Here is a 22,196-nt window from a genome sequence, read left to right as displayed (position 1 = left end):
GCACTCTCTTGTCAGTGTAAGTGATGGCCCATTTAAGAAACACGTAGCAATTAAGAACTGAGTTGGAAAGACTTAGAATACAAAGAATTTAATGTGCTACTTTAGTTATGATGGGGTTTGAGAAACTCTAGTAAATTAAACATCGATATTAAGATGAAGATCACAATGTTGTACTTTAATTACGAGATTAGATATTTCGAGATTAAACATTTCAACTTTAATCTCTACATAGACCTTTTTTTCAGATGGTGGGCTGTAACTCACCTTTTCACATCAACTTTGATATGTGATCACTTCTTTTTTTATTTCGAGCACTATGCATCTTTCTGAAAGTGCCTCCTCCACCACACTGTTCCACTCCATCAATTTCCTTTTGTTGCTTATACCACTGCTTAAGATACCCAACAGTACATTTTTCCTTGCCTAGACTTCACTGAGCAGGACCTCCATTTTGCATTCGCTGAAATTCTTCTTTTTTACACCTGCTTTTGCCGTTATCTTTTAACTAAACATTGAACAGAAGAGGCTATTTATATTGATTTGCATATTCAAATAGGCATAATTCTGGGAGGAGTCGGGGTAAGGCTGTAGGCTTGTGCATGTGCTTTAAAATTCATGTTGATTGGGATTTATTTACTGTGCTTATGCACAGTTTTATGCATCTGAATATTTTTGTGCATACACACATTTTTAGTTTTGTCCAAACGCCATGTTTTAGTATGAATTCTACGCAAGGCGTTATACATGAGGTCCCAGGACCAAATAATACTTATCTTAGAGAGCCTAAGAAGGTCAGTGAGAACATATATAAATTCGTGAATCTTTTTCTAAAGAACTGGACATTAGCAAATATTCTGTTATAGGATAAGAGTAATCTGACTTTTCCAAGAAATTAAAGGCCAGTAGGTTTAACATGCATTCAGGTAAATCAATGGAAGTAATTATTAAGGAAAAGATCAAGTATCATGGGGAGACAAAAGATGTATCAATAGACAGTCAGCATGGGTTTAGATGTAGAAGATCATGTTTCACCAATATACTGGATTTCTGTGATGAAACATCAATAGCATATGATCAGGGAGGTGTATGTGATATAACTTACCTTGATTTTCAGAAGTCTTTTGATAGGGAAACGCCATGTAAAGGGGCCGCTCCTACTCCCTGTGTTGCTTAATAGGAACGTCCCTTCTCCAGCCCGACTCTTGAGTGCCAGCCTTTGCTTACCCAGGGCATACTCCAAACCACATACCTCCTTTCCTTCCAGCATGGGCACTCCCAATCCTGCCTCTTTCTTATTCCTTAACCTTTGTTTTTTCTTCCTTTCTCTTTCTTATCTCCCTCTTCTGCCATGCAAGCTCCCTTTATAGCCCTAATTGGTTACAGGTGCTGTCCACCTCCTGCTCCAAGGTGTGAATGAACTACTTGAGTGACCTGCTCGCATTTCCACGTGAGCCTGCTTGCTCTGGGATTCATGATTATTTATTAAAATCACGCTTTGCCACAGACTTCTTATCATACCACCCAGCGTGATGACTATTTCACATACTACAAAAAATATTTTTCTAGATAAAACATTATATTGAATGTATGATAGAAGATTGGAAATAATTGCTTAAGAATACAAATGTGATTGATGTTATAAACATTTATATTAGTTAAACAATAGAAGCAAACTTTTTGCTTATTTTATACAACATCTGATGAGGCTGTGCCCCACTGTCTCTTAATGCAGAAATGCCACTGAGAAGTTCAATCACTAAAAAATTGTCAAGCAGGGTGTTATGCTGACTAGTGACTCTAAATGAGACAGGTGTGGTTAATTATGGATATTTCCATTAAAATGCATAGTAACATGCTGTCACTCTTTCCAAATTTGGTTTCTGTCTTGAGGATACTGAAGCAAGATAAGTTTCAACTTCCAGCACTCCTATATTTGATATATATCCATTAATTTTCAAATCTGTTTAACACCATTCAGAATCATATACTCCTGGGATCTGTCCTGTCAACATCAATGTTTTATCTTAGAAATGTGTCCGTACCTTAATACAGCTGCTTTATAGCACCCCATATGCACATCTTTATCTACATGTGGACGGCTGAAATAAGCAAAGAAGCTTACTAGTTTGGCATATGTAGACCAAATGGTTGTTTTCAGACCTAAGCTACATCTGTGCCAATCATCAAAGCAGATACCCACTCACCACACTACTTCTTATTGAAAGTGTCCCTCCTCAGCTGCTAACCCCTGTGGGAATATGGCACTCACCCACACTAGGTGCTCTGTAAACAATATACCCTGACTCATTGCAGTGGGCTGGCGCCCTGCCCGGGGTTTGTTCCTGTCTTGCACCCTGTGTTGGCTGGGATTGGCTCCAGCAGACCCCCGTGACCCTGTGTTAGGATATAGCAGGTTGGAAAATGACTGACTGACTGACCCTGACTCAATCAAACAATATAAAATCAATAAAACTATAAAGCAAAATTAATAAAACACTGTAAAATCAATGGTAGCATAAGTAGGAAATGTATTTGAAGAATATTTTTGAAAGTTACAGTACTTATGCAAGGTTACAGAACATGGTGAAAAGGAGTCTTTTCAAGTCTGGATGCATAGCTGCTTCAGATTTTTTTTTTCAGTCCATAGACGTCTTGCTAGCTTTTTTGGTAATTAAGACACCTCATCTGACAATCTTCTGTGTTCTGTTTTTCTTCCTATCCAATATGTATTTTACTTTAAAATTACTAGTTGCTACATCATGTGTATTACAATCTGCTCACAATGTTGAAATGTAGCGTATGTAGCTAAGACCAGGAGTTCTCCTGCTAGATAACACTGCAAGGAAACTGCTTCTGAGCCAAATGTTACAGGTTTGCAACCTACCACTTTGCAAATTTGCAAACTGAGATTCTTTGTGGTGTGAGTCCATGTCAAAACAATTGGCCACAAGGCAGAAGTCAGCCCTGAATGGTCTGTTGGTGTATTATAGGGTGTACTGACACATACATCCATTCTCGCTCACATTTGGCCAATTAAGTGATGACATTTACAGTGCATCCAGAAAGTATTCACAGCGCATCACTTTTTCCACATTTTGTTATGTTACAGCCTTATTCCAAAATGGATTAAATTCATTTTTTTCCTCAGAATTCTACACACAACACCCCATAATGACAACGTGAAAAAAGTTTACTTGAGGTTTTTGCAAATTTATTAAAAAAAAAAAAACTGAGAAATCCCATGTACATAAGTATTCACAGCCTTTGCTCAATACTTTGTCGATGCACCTTTGGCAGCAATTGCAGCCTCAAGTCTTTTTGAATATGATGCCACAAGCTTGGCACACCTATCCCTGGCCAGTTTCGCCCATTCCTCTTTGCAGCACCTCTCAAACTCCATCAGGTTGGATGGGAAGCACCGGTGCACAGCCATTTTAAGATCTCTCCAGAGATGTTCAATCGGATTCAAGTTTGGGCTCTGGCTGGGCCACTCAAGGACATTCACAGAGTTGTCCTGAAGCCACTCCTTTGATATCTTGGCTGTGTGCTTAGGGTCGTTGTCCTGCTAAAAGATGAACCGTCGCCCCAGTCTGAGGTCAAGAGCGCTCTGGAGCAGGTTTTCATCCAGGATGTCTCTGTACATTGCTGCAGTCATCTTTCCCTTTATCCTGACTAGTCTCCCAGTCCCTGCCGCCGAAAAACATCCCCACAGCATGATGCTGCCACCACCATGCTTCACTGTAGAGATGGTGCCAGGTTTCCTCCAAACGTGACGCCTGGCATTCATACCAAAGAGTTCAATCTTTGTCTCATCAGACCAGAGAATTTTCTTTCTCATGGTCTGAGAGTCCTTCAGGTGCCTTTTGACAAACTCCAGGCGGCCTGCCATGTGCTTTTTACTAAGGAGTGGCTTCCGTCTGGCCACTCTACCATACAGGCCTGATTGGTGGATTGCTGCAGAGATGGTTGTCCTTCTGGAAGGTTCTCCTCTCTCCACAGAGGACCTCTGGAGCTCTGGCAGAGTGACCGTCGGGTTCTTGGTCACCTCCCTGACTAAGGCCCTTCTCCCCCGATCGCTCAGTTTAGGTGGCCAGCTCTAGGAAGACTCTTGGTGGTTTCGAACTTCTTCCACTTACGGATGATGGAGGCCACTGTGCTCATTGGGACCTTCAAAGCAGCAGAAATTATTCTGTAACCTTCCCCAGATTTGTGCCTCGAGACAATTCTGTCTCGGAGGTCTAGACAGTTCCTTTGACTTCATGCTTGGTTTGTGCTCTGACATGAACTGTCAACTGTGGGACCTTATATAGACAGGTGTGTGCCTTTCCAAATCATGTCCAGTCAACTGAATTTACCACAGGTGGACTCCAATTAAGCGAGAAACATCTCAAGGATGATCAGGGGAAACAGGATGCACCTGAGCTCAATTTCGAGCTTCACAGCAAAGGCTGTGAATACTTATGTACATGTGCTTTCTCAATTTTTTTATTTTTAATAAATTTGCAAAAACCTCAAGTAAATTTTTTTCACATTGTCATTATGGGGTGTTGTGTGTAGAATTCTGTGGAAAAAGATGAAATTAATCCATTTTGGCTGTAACATAACAAAATGTGGAAAAAGTGATATGCTATGAATACTTTCCGGATGCACTGTATATAACAGCAACAAGCCAGAGTATGTGACAACTCCATACTGACAGAGAACAGCCAAAATCCAAGAATTCCAGTCTCCTACAGCTATGAGGCTGTGGTGCTAAACATATCACCATTGTATCATCTTATTTGAAAAAGTGGTTCAAAAAATGGGTAGAAATATGCTTTCATGTATAAATGCCAAATTATTAGGCTTTTGAAACACTTAAACAAAAGTAGTCATAAGGAAGTCAAATGCACAGAAAAAATGTTTTGATCAGCCTTTAAAAAATGTAGTGGTAATAAAGGACCGTGGAGGTCACTTCTTACTGGTTATTTCTTATAGAAAAATTGTGGATAAGCACGGGATCTGCTGAAAGATTGCTCGTATCTAGTCATCTACTGTATATACTAAGGAAAGGCAGTACAGGCAGTGTTGTATGGTAGCTTAGTTGAAAATTTCTTCATTACGACATATCCTAGAAAATTAGATATTTGTCCTAAAATGACCAGAGTTTTTTTTTTACCCCCCTTCTATCAGCTTGTCACCGACGATGAGGTCACCAAATGTCGCCATCTATCCCTGTCTGCTGTTAAATCAACTGCTTGCCGCAGACTAATGTGCAGTGATTCAAGGTGTTCAATTATGTTATCAATCCAGCATTTTCGTTGTTGTCCTGTAGATCTCCTTCCTGTTATGTGGCAGTGCATGGAACTTTGTGGTAGCCGTCTTCCGTCCATTCTGTTGACATATCTAAACCACAGAAGTCATTGTTTGCAAGTTCGTTCACTTAGAGTTTGTTCCTGCTGTAGTCTGTTTCTTATGCCTTTGTTTCTTATTCGGTGCATTCTAGTTACTTTAAGAAGCCTCCGTAGCCAGTTCATTTCTGCAAGTTCTATTCTTCTTTCATCTTCATTTCTTAGGCACCAGCATTCTGATCTGTACAAAATAACTGGAATAACTAATGTTTCATACATTGTTACTTTTGTACTGATTGCTATATTCTTGAATTTCCACAATTTGTGTAGTTTTCCAACTACTGCAGAAGCTAGTCCGATTCTTCTTTTGATATCCAATGTACAACTTCCTTCTTGGGATATCAGGCCTCCCAGGTAGACAAATTCTTTCATCTGTTCTGGATCTTCTCCTCCAAGCTGTATTTTCAGTTGTTGTGCATTTGACTTACTTATTGTCATTGTTTTTGGTACTTGTTGATGAGTAGCTCATATCTCCTGCTAATGGTGTCAATTTTGTCAGTGAGCAATTGCAACTGTTCATCTGTCTCGGCAATGAGATTGATGTTGTCAGCGAATCTAAGGTTATTTACCATTTCACCATTGATCTTTACACTTGTCTCAATTCCTTCCATAGCCTCCTGGATGACCGCTTCCAGTAGTAGGTTAAATAGTTATGGGGACAAGTTGCAGCCTTGTCTCACTCCTACTGTCACTCGGAACCATTCCATTAGTTCAGCATCCACATGAACTGCACTAAATGATTTACTGTATAGGTCTTCTAGTAGTTGGATCAGATGTTCCGGTATACCATATGTTCTGAGTATATGCCATAGCCCCTCTTGCCACACGCTGTCAAACACCTGCTTGAAATCAATGAAATTATTATATAGTGTGTGGTTTTGTTCACAAAATTTTTCTGCTAGCTGTCAGACCACAAATAGTTGGTCTGTAGTACTTCTTCCCATTCTGAATCCCGCTTGTTCTTCTGACATAACATTTTCCATATGCTATTTAAGCCGTTGCTGTAGCAATTTGGTGTAAACCTTTCCTGGTATGCTAAGTAGACTGATGCCACTGTAGCTACCACACTCTTTTTTTGTCACCTTTCTTGTAGATTGGTACTATTATTGCTTTATCCCAGCACTTTTTCTCTGCATATATCACATTGTATACTGTGTGCATCATAAGCACTGAGTTTTCTCCGCCAGCTTGAATCATCTTGGCTGTGATGGTGCCTTCCTCTGCTTCAGTGCTTTAATTGATGCCTTGACTTCCTCTTCCAAGAAATTTTCCATCGTTACATTTTGGTTTTGTGCTTCTAGCTCTGCAAGTAGTGAATTGTCACTTGCGTTTTGCTTGTTGTACAACTCATTAAAGTACTCTTTCCATCTCTTGGTTATGTCGTTTTTGTCCTCCAGTGCATTTCAGGATTTGTTCTTGACAGTAGCCAATTTCAGTAGGAAAGTATCACGGATCTCATGCACAGTTTTGTATAATTTTCTTGTGTTGTGGTAGATGTCGTTCATTTGTATTTCTCAACATTTATGTTCTATCCGCTGCTCCTTGCAGAGTTTTGAGTTCTTTTTTATTTCCCTTGTTATTTTGTTATATTCTGTCCGATTTTCAGATTTTGTTTGCTTAAGTTTCTGTCTCTTTTAGCTGAGTTCCAGTATTTTGTGTGATATCTGTTGTGCTCTTTTTTCTTTTCTTCTGTATCCAAGTACTTTCTCTGCTGTTTCAGTGTATATGTCTTCGATCTTTTCCCACATTGTTTCCACCATATCTGCCTGATCTTCACTTTTCACTACTGTGTTAAATTTCACCATTTTCTTTTGTAATATGTTATGATATTCTTGCTTCACTTCCTCCTTGTTTAGATGTTTGACATTATATCTTTTTATTGGTGGTTGTCTCTTTATTTTAGTTTAATTCTGACTGCCGCCATCACCAGCTGGTGGTCTGATCCTACATCTGCTTTGGGGAATGCTCTGCACATGTTTACGCTAGTTTCCCATTGTCTGTTTACCAATATAAAATCTGTCATGTTGTGTGTTTTTCCACCTGGCGACTCCCATGTCCATATTCTGTTTGTTTTCCTTTGATAGGAAACTGTGTTTATTATTTTGAAGTTATTATTCAGGCAGAACTGTAATAGTCTCTCCCCTCATTCGTTCTCTTTGCCAAATCAAAATTTCCCAATTGCTCCTTTCTATGTATTCCAGTCAGAACCTACTTTGGCACTGAAATACCCCATAATGATGACAATGTCTGTGTTTGATACTTTACTAACTGTCTGTTGTAGCAGTGTATAGAATTATTCGATATCACTGTTTGGTGAACCTGCTGTAGGTGCATATACCTGTATCACTGTTAGTTTCCCATGTGAAGTTTTAAACTGAGCTTTTATCATCCTTGGTCCCAATGTGTCATAGCCCAGCAATGCTTTTATGGTGTTCACAGATAAAAGCATCCTAACTCCTTGTTGGTCTTTTCCATCTTCTCGGCCACAGTATGTTATCTTATATTCATCTTTATCAAATTCTCCTCCTCCTGTCCATCTGGTTTCGCTCAGTCCGATGATACTCCATTTATATTGCTCTAGTTGGTACAACAGGATGTCCAGTTGCCCTGGGTGGTACAGTGTCCGTATATTCCATGTTCCAATATACATTGAGTGTTTGGTGCTGAACAAAACATCACAAGGTTTTTGCCGGTTGACGACCTGAATAGCCTTGTCTCCATTCCTGCTGGACACAGCACCTCCGTGTCATTGACTTGAAGTACTGTTTACGTCGTTGACTAGATTACACATATACTGGCTAGACATTTGTGATTGCAGAAGTCTGTATGCCATGCGGTGACCAATCCTCTCCTGACTGGATAGGGAAGCCGGTGGATCTTAATTGATCTCATACGACCATAGACGTCCCTCCAGTACCTTACCTCCTGCGTTGGCCAGTGTTTTCAGGGTTCCTGCTAGGCCTGCCCACCTTGCATAGCACCCTAGGTGGTACTTCAGTCTATGACTTTCTCCACTGATTGCATAGCCCTAGCAGGCAATCCTCTACTTACTGTTCACCCTTCCACCACAATGAGGAACAGGTAGGACTTTGGAAGAGAAAAAATCCACACTGATAAATGGAGAGTATACACACACCGCATTATTAATCATTTTGTTCATCTAGTGAGTTATTCATTCATATATTACCTATTTATTTCATTGTACAAATTGTGGAGAAATACATAATTTGACTAATTGTTGTAAATGAAGGAATATGAGGTACTGCTGTACTTTGGGCAGGTTAATCTTATCAAGACCGAAACTTTGCTTTGCTGTTAAGTGACTAGCACTATTACTTTGCAATGTTGAGCAACAGATAAAAATCTCTCCTACTTGTTGACACTGTTATAAGGATATCTCAGTCACAATCAAATTTGCACTTATTACTTGACTCTACCCGGAAAGAACTTGAACAGTGTACACATTAATAAGAGGGTGTGAACATTGGCTTACACAATCTCAATAAGATCACTTGAAACCAAGAAACATGTAAAATTAAATAATCCGTTTTATTTTTTATAGTAATGTATATACAAAGATGAGCTTAGCACAACTTATGTAAACAAATAAAGCTCTAATAGCCCCCCTATCCCTAAAGGTCCATTATTATATTATGTAGCTTTTGGGAGCAATTAATCAAGTCACTTGCACTTTACCTGAGTGTGTTTTTGTGAATATGTCTGCCTTATGCTGTAGATTCCTACGATCCTACTACAGTACAACTTAACAAAAAGTGGACATGAAAGCCTTGATATTGCAGGTGTGCACCCCTCTGGATCCCTCAAACATGCAGTAAATGGGAAAAGGTTTGGAGGTAATGACAAAGTTACCGAAAAAGTTAACAAGTAGCTGAAAGAGCAGGATTTACACTGAAGGAAGCAGATAATTTGTTTTTCTTGATTTCTGGTGGGCTGTCTCTTAAAGCTGACAGAAATTCTGAAAAATAAGGAGCGTAGAAAATATGTTGAAATAACATGAATATGTTTAAACAATTATCATTATTTGATTGAATAAATATTTTTTATCTATCTATCTATCTATCTATCTATCTATCTATCTATCTATCTATCTATCTATCTATCTATCTATCTATCTATCTATCTATCTATTCAAAAACAGGCTATACAAAATGTTGGCTTTTTTTAAAAATACAAGGCATTCTTATTCATTTTAATTGTATCAAAGTTTATATTCTAATGTTATTAAGCGTTTTCATGAGCAAAAAATGTATAATGTCTGGATAACAAACTTTAAAAACTGTTTTCTTGCGTGACCTAAGACTTTTGCACATTACTGTATATTCCATACTAAGTATTATACATTATATGGGTTTCAAAATACGTTGGCAGAAATATGGGATACAAGGAAGAAACCAATCCTGAGCAGTATTGCAGTAGTAAAATAAAAATTTGATTTGTTGATTAATTTAAAGACTGGGCGTCACCGCAGCGCAGTGGTAGCGCTGCTGCCTCGCAGTTAGGGGACCTGGGTTCGCTTCCTGGGTCCTCTCTTTGTGGAGTTTGCGTGTTCTCCTCGTGTCTGTGTGGGTTTCCTCCGGGTGCTCCGGTTTCTTTCCACAGTCCAAAGACATGCAGGTTAGGTGGATTGGCAATTCTAAATTGTCCCTAGTGTGTGCTTGGTGTGTGGGTGTGTTTGTATGTGTCCCGCCTGCCTTGTGCCCTGTGTTGGCTGGGATTAGCTTCAGCAGACCCCTGTGTTCGGATTCAGCAGGTTGGAAAATGGATGGATGGAACTTAAAGACTTTATAGTTTTTCATAGTCATGTTGTGATCATTTTTCTTTAATGTAGATATCATTGTGCCTTAAAAGGCATAAATACTAACTGTAAATTAAGATTAATGTAAAAAACAATGCATCTTAATTTTTGTAATAGTCAAAATAACCACTAGGTGGTAGTAGTAGATCAAAAACAACTAATCAATGTGCCATAACATGCCATTCTCAAACTTACTTAATCCAATTTACTGCCCTACATTTAAGATTCTATCCTAATATTCTCAACATTCACTAACTGCACAGACTGAGGAATCATTTCCAAACCCAGAGGTGTCCTGTAACACTCCATCACTTCCAATTGATATTTAGGACTGACTGCATCTGCACCTACACCCAATGTCAACTTCATATTTGTCTGCTATTTTGCAGCAAAAGAAGACTCCTGCGAAGCTTACTTACTGTGTCTTCAGGAGTAGTACAGATGTCATCCCAGCCTGCCTTGGCCTGTCTCTCTTTTGGATGTTCCCAATCTGAATTCCCTTTGGTGCAGTATCTATGTTTACAAGTCTTAATGCTTCTTAGTGGCTACTGTCTACATACACATGACTGCACAATAGTAATTTTTTAGAAGTTTTTATTGTGGGTTTCCCTTTATTCATATGCCCTCAGGCTGGACCTTCTGATCTCCTGTTGCCTTTTACAACCTAATACAATGCTCTTTTATTCAGGTATCTTCTTTTTTACTTGGTGTATATTTAGGAATTTTAGTATCTTTTATTTGCAATAATCACCCTTTATTATTCATTGTGTTATATACTTATGTGATAATTAATTTTATTACTATAGCCGAATTAACCTCCAAAAAACACCTGGACCTTTTCACTTTAATGGCATAGCTAGGTTCATGGCAAAAATCATTGTAAACCTGATAAAATGTTCCCTTATCTCAAAGTCTGTAATATGTAAACTGGAATGAGGGCTGCCATTGAATACCATAACCCCAGTGTTAGATTAAGGGAAGGAAAAACAAGGCTTCTTGAGAAGCAGATCATAAAGAGGAAAGGCTACAGCTGGCCCTGGATTTGAAGGACTTGCAGCTCCTCACTCATTTCACATGACCTTTCTCCTTTCTGAAGAGGATAGTATGACACATTCCCTGCAAGGAGAGATTACTTTGGGGTTGGTTGTCACACAGTTGTATGTGTACATTACTCAGCAGCATCCCTATGGGCTGGGTTTAAAAAGTGGCATATTATACTTCCATGGTGGCCCAACCAAGGTCTTCTTGTGATCCCACACACAAAAAACAATCCAAAATGGGTGATCATTTGAATAGCTATGCTCATTTTTATTCAGGAATATCAATTTAATTTTCCTTTTGTTACACAGTTTAGAGAAAACCAACTGAAAAACAAGATGGTAGAAGAAAGGTCACCTCTAAAGTATTAATTTTCTGTTAAGAAGTATTCTAAATCATGAAGATTTCCCTTGGGATTTTATCTAATTAAGAGCAAATCTCCTAAGAACAAAACTGACAACTTTTATCATGTTCTTTTCATTGTCACTAACTTCATTTTAAGCTAATAGATGACGACATATAACCTGAAACATAGATTTTTTTTCAATGTGAGTTTATTTAATTTATGCTAATAGGCAAGTGTATAAGACATATAGTGTATGTTAGTCTTGATGGGGGCGGCACGGTGGCGCAGTGGGTAGCGCTGCTGCCTCGCAGTTGGGAGATCTGGGGACCTGGGTTCGATTCCCGGGTCCTCCCTGCGTGGAGTTTGCATGTTCTCCCCGTGTCTGCGTGGGTTTCCTCCGGGCGCTCCGGTTTCCTCCCACAGTCCAAAGACATGCAGGTTAGGTGGATTGGCGATTCTAAATTGGCCCTAGTGTGTGCTTGGTGTGTGGGTGTGTTTGTGTGTGTCCTGCGGTGGGTTGGCACCCTGCCCGGGATTGTTTCCTGCCTTGTGCCCTGTGTTGGCTGGGATTGGCTCCAGCAGACCCCTGTGACCCTGTGTTCGGATTCAGCGGGTTGGAAAATGGATGGATGGATAGTCTTGATGGAGACATTGGTGGAAATAACAGCTAATATTCTGTCAAACATTTTCCAACATTTGTTCTTTGTATAAGAACACAAACAGTCCATTGAACTCATGAAAGTAGTGACTTAATCAACTGTGCATCTTTCGCATGTACATTTTAAAACAATAGACAAAGACTCTTTTGTTGTCCTTATATTGTCTCTATGAGAAAAATATTTAAGTATCCCCTAAATAAAGCTCATTATAGCAATTGAGTCTCAGTCAGCAATTAAGTCTTTACACTCTAAGATATTAAAATAAATTAGGCACTTTTTGAACTGGAAAGCTTGTTTCAGTCGATCTTTTTTCATTTAGTGTTAAAGTGTTCAGTAATAATTAGCATTATGATGAACTATAACAGGTTGTGCATACAATTAATCTTAAGATGATGGCACATATCATATCGCTTATACACATTTCAGACTGGAATTTCCTTTAACTAGGTTTTACTGTAAAGGTGTCATGTACGAAGGAAACAAAACATCAACAGTGTCCTTTCTTTATGGACCATTTAGAAGGATAGTCAAGGTAATTAACTAAGCTTGATGAGCACAAAGCTACAGTATAGATGGTTCACTAAACTTTAAGAGACTACACAAAATTCAAAGCCAAAATAATTTTTCCTAAATAGTTAAGTTGTTTAAGCACAAGCAATTTAATTTAATTTTTTAAAGTTTGGGTTCTTTATAATGGACATATTTTACAGTGTAACTATCATTACATCACACATTGTATAGATTATTCATCATGTGCCTAGCAATGCATCATGTCTGAAAATATAAAAATGGTGGCACCCATGAAAACAACTACTCAAAACAGTGAAGAGATGGCTTCACCAAAATAATGATACAAATTTGAAAAATCCTTAATAAAAGGAAAAGTGACAAAAACAAAAACAGAAGCCAGAAATAAATGAGTAGCACTTTCTTAAAAAAGTGAATTCTTGGCTGGCAAACAGATGTAAGGGAAAGGGCCTGGCAGAAGGCAGTTACAAGCCAAAACCTCGAGAGAGAGAGAGAGAGAGAGAGAGAGAGAGAGACAGAGACAGAGACAGAGAGAAAGACCAATACAGGCAGGGACACAACAAGTAGATATAAAAGAACAGGAAAGCAGAAGGGCAAAGATGGGGACGCTACTGCAAGAGAAACAGAGCCTTGACCTGAACCTTCTGAACATTCTGAGTCCTGAAGTAAAGATCTTGAGGAAATTCCCCCAAATGTGAACATGTTAATATAGGCTCTGAAGTGTGTTAACATTTTGCATGTCAGTCAGTAGTTGGTCATGCAAGTAAGAATTTCACTATACACTCTAGTAGTAGGCAACTTAAGCCCTTGCCTGACAAAGGGACCTAAGCTGCCTCGACAGCTTGCATATTGTAATTTGTTTAGTTAACCAATAAAAGGTGTAATTTTGCTTGACCTCTCATTACCATAACACAATGCTACTCCTGCTACCACTGCTAAATAGAAAATCACTCCTATACCAAAGTGAATAATCATGGTGGAAGTCACACGTAGTACAGCAGAATAACATACAGGATTTATAGGTATCTGCCTTGTCTTGGATGACATGTCAATGACTCCTTGATCAGAGGATACCTGTATTTAGATGAGATTCATGGGAATGAAGATAAAAAAAGAAGGACATTTATTGCTCAATAAGAAGAAAAATAATCGTGCACATCGTAACATTTTCAAACCTGTTTAATGCAAATTAGAGACATGGGAGCAGCACCCTATCATGGGCAGAACTGGGTGCGAGGTCCACACTGGTTGTTCAGGGTTCTAATTCAAGTACATAGCCTATCATTGCTCTAGACTCTTAATAACCTATGTATGAAATGTTTCCTGGTTTCTATCTTGAATGTACTTCTTAATATCCACCAGTCTCCTCTGGTGAATGATTCCCTGTTTAAGTAAATGAATTTTATTTCATAACATTTACCAACACGAATATTCTGAAGTCCTGGATTAGTTCCACATTTAGCCTTTTCTGTTCAAGACTAAAGACATGACATTTAGCCCAAGAATGTTGCCTAATGAAGTCCTTTTGCAGTATCTGCACACATTTATTCAGATCTATGTAAAATTTTACATAACTTTTGGTTACTATCTGAATATCAATGTACAGGTTTGGTTCCTACCCTGCAACAAAGTACTGTTTGGATTAGATCTGCAAAGTGGGTTGTGAGAAGGGAAATTATAAGAACAATACTAAAATGGCAAATATTGTGCTTTAATAGTTTAATCTACAGAGTGATCTATCAGACACTTTAAACCATTTAATAATTTTTGGATATGAATGTGCTTCTCATGTTTGCAGTTCCTCACAGCAAAAGGATGTAAGAAATATAATAAGGTGACATTAAAAATACAGGATATTAAGCCAGATATTACAAAGAACAGTGTATGTTTGAGAAGACTGATGTAGGCTTATTATGTATGAATAGGCTATAAGGATCTACAAACTAATTTAGGGAGGAAGCACAGCACTACCCATGAAATAGATCAATATAACAAATCACACTTTTAAGGGTACACCTCTAGTTAATATAGAACCAAAATAAAATTGTACACCAAGGCCTGGTCATTTTGGCCTCCTAATCATCCCCTGTCTCTAACTGCCTAACTATCTCTCACCCTTTCACCACCTAATAGCTAATGTGTTGTGAGTGTACTGGCACAAAATGGCTGTCGTCGCATAATCCAGGTGGATGCTGCACATTGGTGGTGGTTGAAACAGTTCCACACTCTCTGTGTAAAGTGCTTTGAGTAGTGAGAAAAAGAGCTACAGTATATAAATGTAATGTCTAAATGTAAATCTAAAAGAGTTATTATAAATCTTATATTATAAATCAAACTCCTTTTCCAAACTTGGGAGAAGGTATCAAAGACAAGGAAAGAAAAGTTAATATTGATAGAAAAAATGCACCATAATTTATTGGACCACATTAAAAAAGGACAAAAACAGAAATTAACATTCGTTTGAATATATTTTACTATTATTTGCATATTTTTACTTTTGACGCCAAATTACTATACGTGTAGTTCATTGGTGGGCAGCACGGTGGTGCAGTGGTAGCGCTGCTGCCTTGCAGTAAGGAGACCTGGGTTCGCTCCCCGGGTCCTCCATGCGTGGAGTTTGCATGTTCTCCCCGTGTCTGCGTGGGTTTCCTCCCACAGTCCAAAGACAGGTTAGGTGGATTGGCAATTCTAAATTGTCCCTAATATGTGCTTGGTGCGTGTGTGCCCTGTGGTGGGCTGGCGCCCTGCCTGGGGTTTGTTCCTGCCTTGCGCCCTGTGCTGGTTGGAATTGGCTCCATTAGACCCCCGTGACCCTGTGTTAGGATATAGTGGGTTGGACAATGACTGACTGACTGACTGACTAGTTCATTGGTACAAAAGTTAATTAAGGTTAGGATAGTCAAAACACCCTTGGGTTGCTCTAGTCATCTGTGTCATCACACTCGCAGACCTGTGTTAAAAAAAACTGTGTGTTAGGGGGTTAACCATTGACTATTTGATCTGGATTACATGCCAGATTGTATTGTATTTCACAAAAATTCAACATGTTTCTTTCATTTTCCCCTGTAGATAGTTTCAAGATCCTTAAGGTACCTTACTGCATACTGAAAACAGTTACATCATATGTCCTTAGTTGTGCTGTAGTCATACCTGCGAAACAGAACTAATGCCAAAATGAATTAATAAGATGCAATGAGAACCAATGAGTAGTTGGCTAATGACGAAGGTGTTTAAGAATTGATAAATTCCTATTTTTCAAAGATGTTTTCTAAGCTCTAAATAGCATATTTTTTAAAAGTGGAGACTGTTACAAAATGCTATTATTATTATTTTACAACAAGACTGGTCTTGTTATAGTATTAAACTTTCACTTCTTGTTCTCTTTACTTCAGAGAGAAGTACAACTGAGAGGGCTACAATATTTGGCAAAAAAGTGTTCTTCAAAATGTTTCCTCAGTTCATTTTTCAGATTTTATTTTATTTTAATAATAAAGTTAGTTTAGATTCACTACATGTCAATGTAACTCCACTTCTTCTCAGTATATCTGTAACAGTGGTCTACAAGGCCCCTGAATGTCGCCAAAAGAAAAAAAAAAGGTTGAGTGTGGAGCTTCTAATGCACTGCTTCCTACACCTTGTAATCATCCATAAAATGACATCCTCCCCTATTTATGATGCAGTTTCTTCTATCACTATTATTTTGTAGCTCTGTTATAGTGGAGGTTGAATTTTCCCTGACATAGTCCACTGATTTTTAGACTGAAATGTAAATAGTAATAAAGCAGTTCTTGTTCTCACTGATCATGTCCATTCTATTGCACTTGTGATGTGGCTATGATGCATATTTAACAGTGTAGCATGGCCATCAGAATAAATAGATGACAAACTAGCTGAGCACTTTGACAGATTCTGGAGTGCTGTTTGAATATTGTTTTCCACCAAACTCATGAAAATACCACATGATGAAATTTCTCAAAGATGAATGGTTCCAGATTTCTTCATTACAGCTCCAGGGCATGTGCATGAGTGAGTGTGGGGATGAACTGGCAGCAAGTTCAGGGGTGCTCTCCTGCCTTGCACCCAGTGATGCTGGGATAGGCTCTGGCACCTCATCACCACAGCTTGGATTTCATAATGTTATGTTGTCACAGATATGGCTAATTAAAACTCAAGTGATAAAAGATGAGGTTTGTAGCATAGACTTGAATGTAAGCACTGGTGAAAATTTACAGATCTGCTAAAGGAAAAGTTCTAGACACTAGGAAAAGCAAAGTTAAGAGAGTATTAACCTAATAACTGGTCTTTTGAATAGTAAGATGGTCCTGGTTGTGAAATGTTGTCAAACAAAGGCCATAGGTGGAGTGGTAACCTCTCAGAAACACTGGACACCAAACACAAACTTAATAAAGGTTTTTAAACTAAAGCTTGGGCAAAAATGATATATAATACACTTGATCCAAAAGAAATTGAAAAAAAGAATTACAAAACATTAACTCCAAAAAATAACAATACAAATAAAAAAGTTTTCTAAAGGCCAAAAGGCAAAACAAAAAAGTCTGAATTAACATAATCTGCTCAAATTTGAGGTGTTCATAAGAAATTAAATGATTTAAGTACATAATAAACCAGTAATAAAATAAACAGTTGCATCAGATATCCATCCATCCGTTATCCAACCCACTATATCCTAACTACAGGGTCACAGGGGTCTGCTGGAGCCAATCCCAGCCAACACAGGGTGCAAGGCAGGAAACAAACCCTGGGCAGGGTGCCAACCCACCACAGGGCGCAAACACACACACCAAGGACAATTTAGAATTGCCAATGCACCTAACCTGCATGTCTTTGGGAGGAAACCCATGCAGACACGGGGAGAACATGCAAACTCCATGCAGGAAGGACCCGGGAAGCGAACCCTGGTCTCCTAACTGCGAAGCAGCAGCGCTACCCACTGTGCCACCGTGCTGCCCTGCATCAGATATTTGAAATAATAAAATATGTGCTTCACTTTGTATGTTTAAAATCTAAATATTCTTGATTGTAATAGAAATTTGTCACTTTCCATCCTCTGATAGAGATCTATAGATGGACAACAAATCAATAGTGGGATCAAAAATCAAAAATAACATCATAGTCGTAATCCCTTACCTTGAAATAGTCTAAAACAATATCCCACGTGCTTATGTTTGAACTTTGTCATATTTACCCTTCTGGGAGTGGTTCTTATAGGCTTAAGACCAATGCTATCACATTAGTTATCAGTAACCTCAAAATAGTATTAAAAGACACTACGAATGCCTATATTACTGATTCCCATTTTTTCAAAGTTTTGTGTAAAGGACTAACTTTGACCCCTCATATCCTATTAGGAGGTGAACCCCTTGGGTCAGTTGATGTGGTATGCAAAACATGAAAAAGTCCTTCATTTTTTCTAAAGACACTGATTGGTTTACTCTTTACCATGAGGGTGTAATTTCCAGCACAAATTATGGTCCACATGGTCTAAAAATTAAGTTTTTTTAATAATGGAGGGCCAAAAATAGTGGGGAACCTCAAAAGGCTTGATGTCTTGCATAACTAGACATAAAGATGAGTCAAACTCTATATCACATGTGAGTCAGGAGGCTCCACATAAAAAAAAACTGAAGTGATTTCAAAGCATGCATAATTAATTCTTATGAACACAATATGATCTTATCTTAAGCAAGATTACAAAAATACAAAGATCCAGAATACCACAGTTCTAAAAAGGTATGTCAAAGAGTGAAGTGAAAGTAAAAAAAATCAAACCAACCCTAAACAATTCTGTCAAAAAAGACCACAAAAACCTAAAAACACTAGAGAGCAAAAAAGGCATAAAATTGTGCAGGAAAAACAGAAAAAAAATTTATTGTATGTGAATGTTAGCAGTGCCTGTCTAAAGTTTATATAGTACTCTAGTCCTGTAACCAAAACTTATTACAGCACTACAAGGTTGTTACTTAGTCAATAGTAATATCCCACTATTAATCAAATCAAATTAAACAATGAAACAATACCATAATAAAAAAGAAAGGGAACAAAAAACAAAAGAAATCTTGCACAAAACAAAACCGAGGGGCAAGATCAAGGTAGAACCATGACAACCAGCATTAGAAAAGCTCAGATATCTGTCAGTAGCTATTTTGCTATATACAAATGAGAAATTTTGTTAAAAGAAACCTACTCAATTTTCCACATCTCACACATATATCATTCTCAGAAGCCATGCTGGTTATTACTTTCAATAATATATAAAAATATTTTAAGTTATCTGCCTTTCAAACATTCTTGGGAAGGGTGGGAAAGGAACCTTTCAATTGGCATCTCAGAAAAGAGTAGAAATCAAGTCATACACAGAATACACTCCAGTTCTATATGTGCCAAGCATTCCATCATTCAACTAAAGTTCTTTCATTGATCAGATTTATCTCATTTAAAAATTGTCCAAAATATACCAATGGCAAGACCCAACCTGTGAGCTCCAGCTTAATTACGCCATATGTTTTGGGAATGCACAAAATAAACATAATTTTGACTCAAAATCTTTACACACAGGGCCATTAAAAAGTAAATGTCCCTTTCCTAATTTCCTCTATTTTTGCTCATTCATAAAGCTTAATTGTGTCTGATCTCCAAACTAATTTAGTATAATAGTAAAGACAACCAGAGTAAACACAATATTCAGCTTTGAAACTATCATTTGATGCACTGAAGGAAGATTGTTCACCAGCACCTATATCAGCCATGTGAAAAAGAATTTGCTCTCTAAACTTAATACCTATGTTGTGCCACCTTTAGCTTCAACAACTGCAATCAAATGCTTCTGGTAAAAGGTGATCAGTCTTTGGCATTGCTGTAGAGATATTTTGACCCACTCTTCTCTACAGAATTATTTCAATTCAAACATATTGGAGGGTTTTCAACTATGAACTGGCCATTTAAGGTCCCACCACAACATTTGAATCTGGTTAAAGTTGGGACTTTGACTAGGCCACACCAAAACCTCAATTTTGTTTTTTTCTCTTTGCTCTTGTGCTTCAGATTGTTGTCCTGCTGGATAACCCAATTGCACTTGAACTTCAGATCATGGACTGATGACAAAATATTCTCCTTCAGTATTTAGTGGTAGAGAGTTGAATTCATGCTTCTCTCAATTATGTCAAGTTGCCTAGGCCCTAAAGCAGCAAAGCATCTCCATGCCATCACACTAGCACCATCATGTCTGACTGTGAGCATGGTATTTAAATTGTATAAAGCCTGGGTTAGCTTTATATCAGTTCATCTTTTGAATCATCTGTCCACAGAACATAATCCCAAATATTTTGGGAGTAATTAAGGTGTTTTTTGGCAAATATTAGATGAACCTTTATGTTCCTCTTGTTTAGCAGTGGTTTTCACCTTGCAGCTCTCCCATGGGTAGAATTTTTGCCTAGTGTTTTTCTAATGGTGGAATCATGAACGTTAATACTGATTGAGCTGTGAGAGGCCTGTAGATCCTTAGATGTTCATCTTGGTTCATTTGCACTTGCTGGATGATATTTCTATGTGTTCTTGGAGTAATTTTGATAGGCTGGCAACTCTTGGGTAGATTTACCACTATTCTAACTTTCTCCATTTGCAGATGATGGCTCTCTCAGTGGTTTGTTGGAGTTCAGGGGTTTTAGAGATTGCTTTGTAATCCTTTTCGGACTGATATATTTTAGTAACTGCTTGTTAAGACCTTTATTCTGACTTCACATTGCTGGACAGGTTCTATTTAAGAGATGTTTAAATTCAACAGGGCTGGCAGCAATGCAGCTTGGGTGTGTCTAGTCTAATTTAACTTGATATCATTTAAATTTGATTTTTTGCTTCACTGATCTCCGAAGGGGGCAATCACTTTCTCACATGGGTAATTTGGAGTTGGTGATTTTTTCCTTCAATAAATCAAATGATCATTTAAAAATGTGTATTGTGTCTATACAGGCTGCCTTTTGTATTATACCAAATTTGTTTGGCTCTCTGACACAATTAAGTGTTATGAATAAGCAAGAATAGGGGAAATTAGGAAAGGGGCAGGTGCTTTTTCATGGTACAGTACTTCTCAAATAGTAACAGTGTCACAGTCATTACTAATCCATTAACAGTGATATTTGATGTACACCTGGATGGCATCAAAGTACATAGGGAAAAACTGATTGTAATAGCCAATACCACACCACCAGCCTGCAGACTTATTCTGCTCAAATGGAAGAATCCCATCCTACCTTCTATAACTTGGTGGATAAACAACATTCTATATTATCACAGATTAGAGAAAATCCAATTCTTTCTTAGAGGATATTTCCAAAACGTTTTAAAAACATGTCAGAATGCATTAATATTATTTTAGAATAAACATGCCGTACCTGTGATTGACTCTGTTATTAATCATTTTATCATTTCTGAAAAACCATATTTATTCATTTTTTACTGTGTTGCTCTTCTCTTTCTTTTTTTTGGTTGAATTTCATTTTGGTTTTTTTTTTTTGGTTTTTTTATTTTTACTTTGCTTTTATTGTATTTAATTTTGCTTGTGTATGTATGTTATTATTACACGTTTGATTAGTAAAATGCTATTGTAATGTTCTGGTTTTCATAAAAAGAATATTTAAAATGATGGCAGCTTTTAAATTCCTTTTTAAATCTCTTCATACATATTAAGTTGTCAATGGCTTATCCCCAGCACTGTCCCCTACTTTAGAGAGCACTGTTTCAGGCATTACAAGAAGCCTAATTTAATGTCAATATACACATTGTGAATGAAAACATTTTTTAGCACTATGCACTTCTTACAGCTTCTGTTTACATTTTTTGTAATAATTGAGACACTTATTGTTAAAGAACCTTTAGGAGCCTTATAAGAAAATGTCTAAAGGTGCATATACTGTACATATTGGATTATAACATTAAAATAAATATGATAATCCCAGGAAAAAAAACACATCAGTACTGTTCACCTAATTTCTCCAAAATGGCATCAAGTCAAATTTTGAAGATCCTCAAAGTAATATTATTAACAGTCTATTTGGTAACTTATTTCACATATCTATGGTTCAGAAATTTTAATATTTGACATGGTGATTTTTATTAACTGCACCTTTTTTATTGAGTGTTTTCATTAGTTATATTTTTACTACCATGTATTACGTTTGTACAGCTCTCTGATCTTGTCATTTTAATGTGAACTTTTGAACCAGAAATTGCCTTTTTGTCACCATGTATTAGTCATAGCAGATAAAGAAAACCCATGAATGCACGGATAACTAAGCAATGATAACGTAATTTAAATATAAAATACAATAGCAAAACTCTATGCTAGGAGTCATGGTAGTAGAGTAGTTGGTTTTAGTTTAGTGGCAGGGGACTGAGAGTCATTT

This window comes from Erpetoichthys calabaricus, chromosome 4 (genome assembly GCF_900747795.2).
Source record: "Erpetoichthys calabaricus chromosome 4, fErpCal1.3, whole genome shotgun sequence".
Classification (NCBI taxonomy): domain Eukaryota; kingdom Metazoa; phylum Chordata; class Cladistia; order Polypteriformes; family Polypteridae; genus Erpetoichthys; species Erpetoichthys calabaricus.
The sequence above is the reverse complement of the archived record's forward strand: the minus strand, read 5'-3'. Positions refer to the sequence as shown.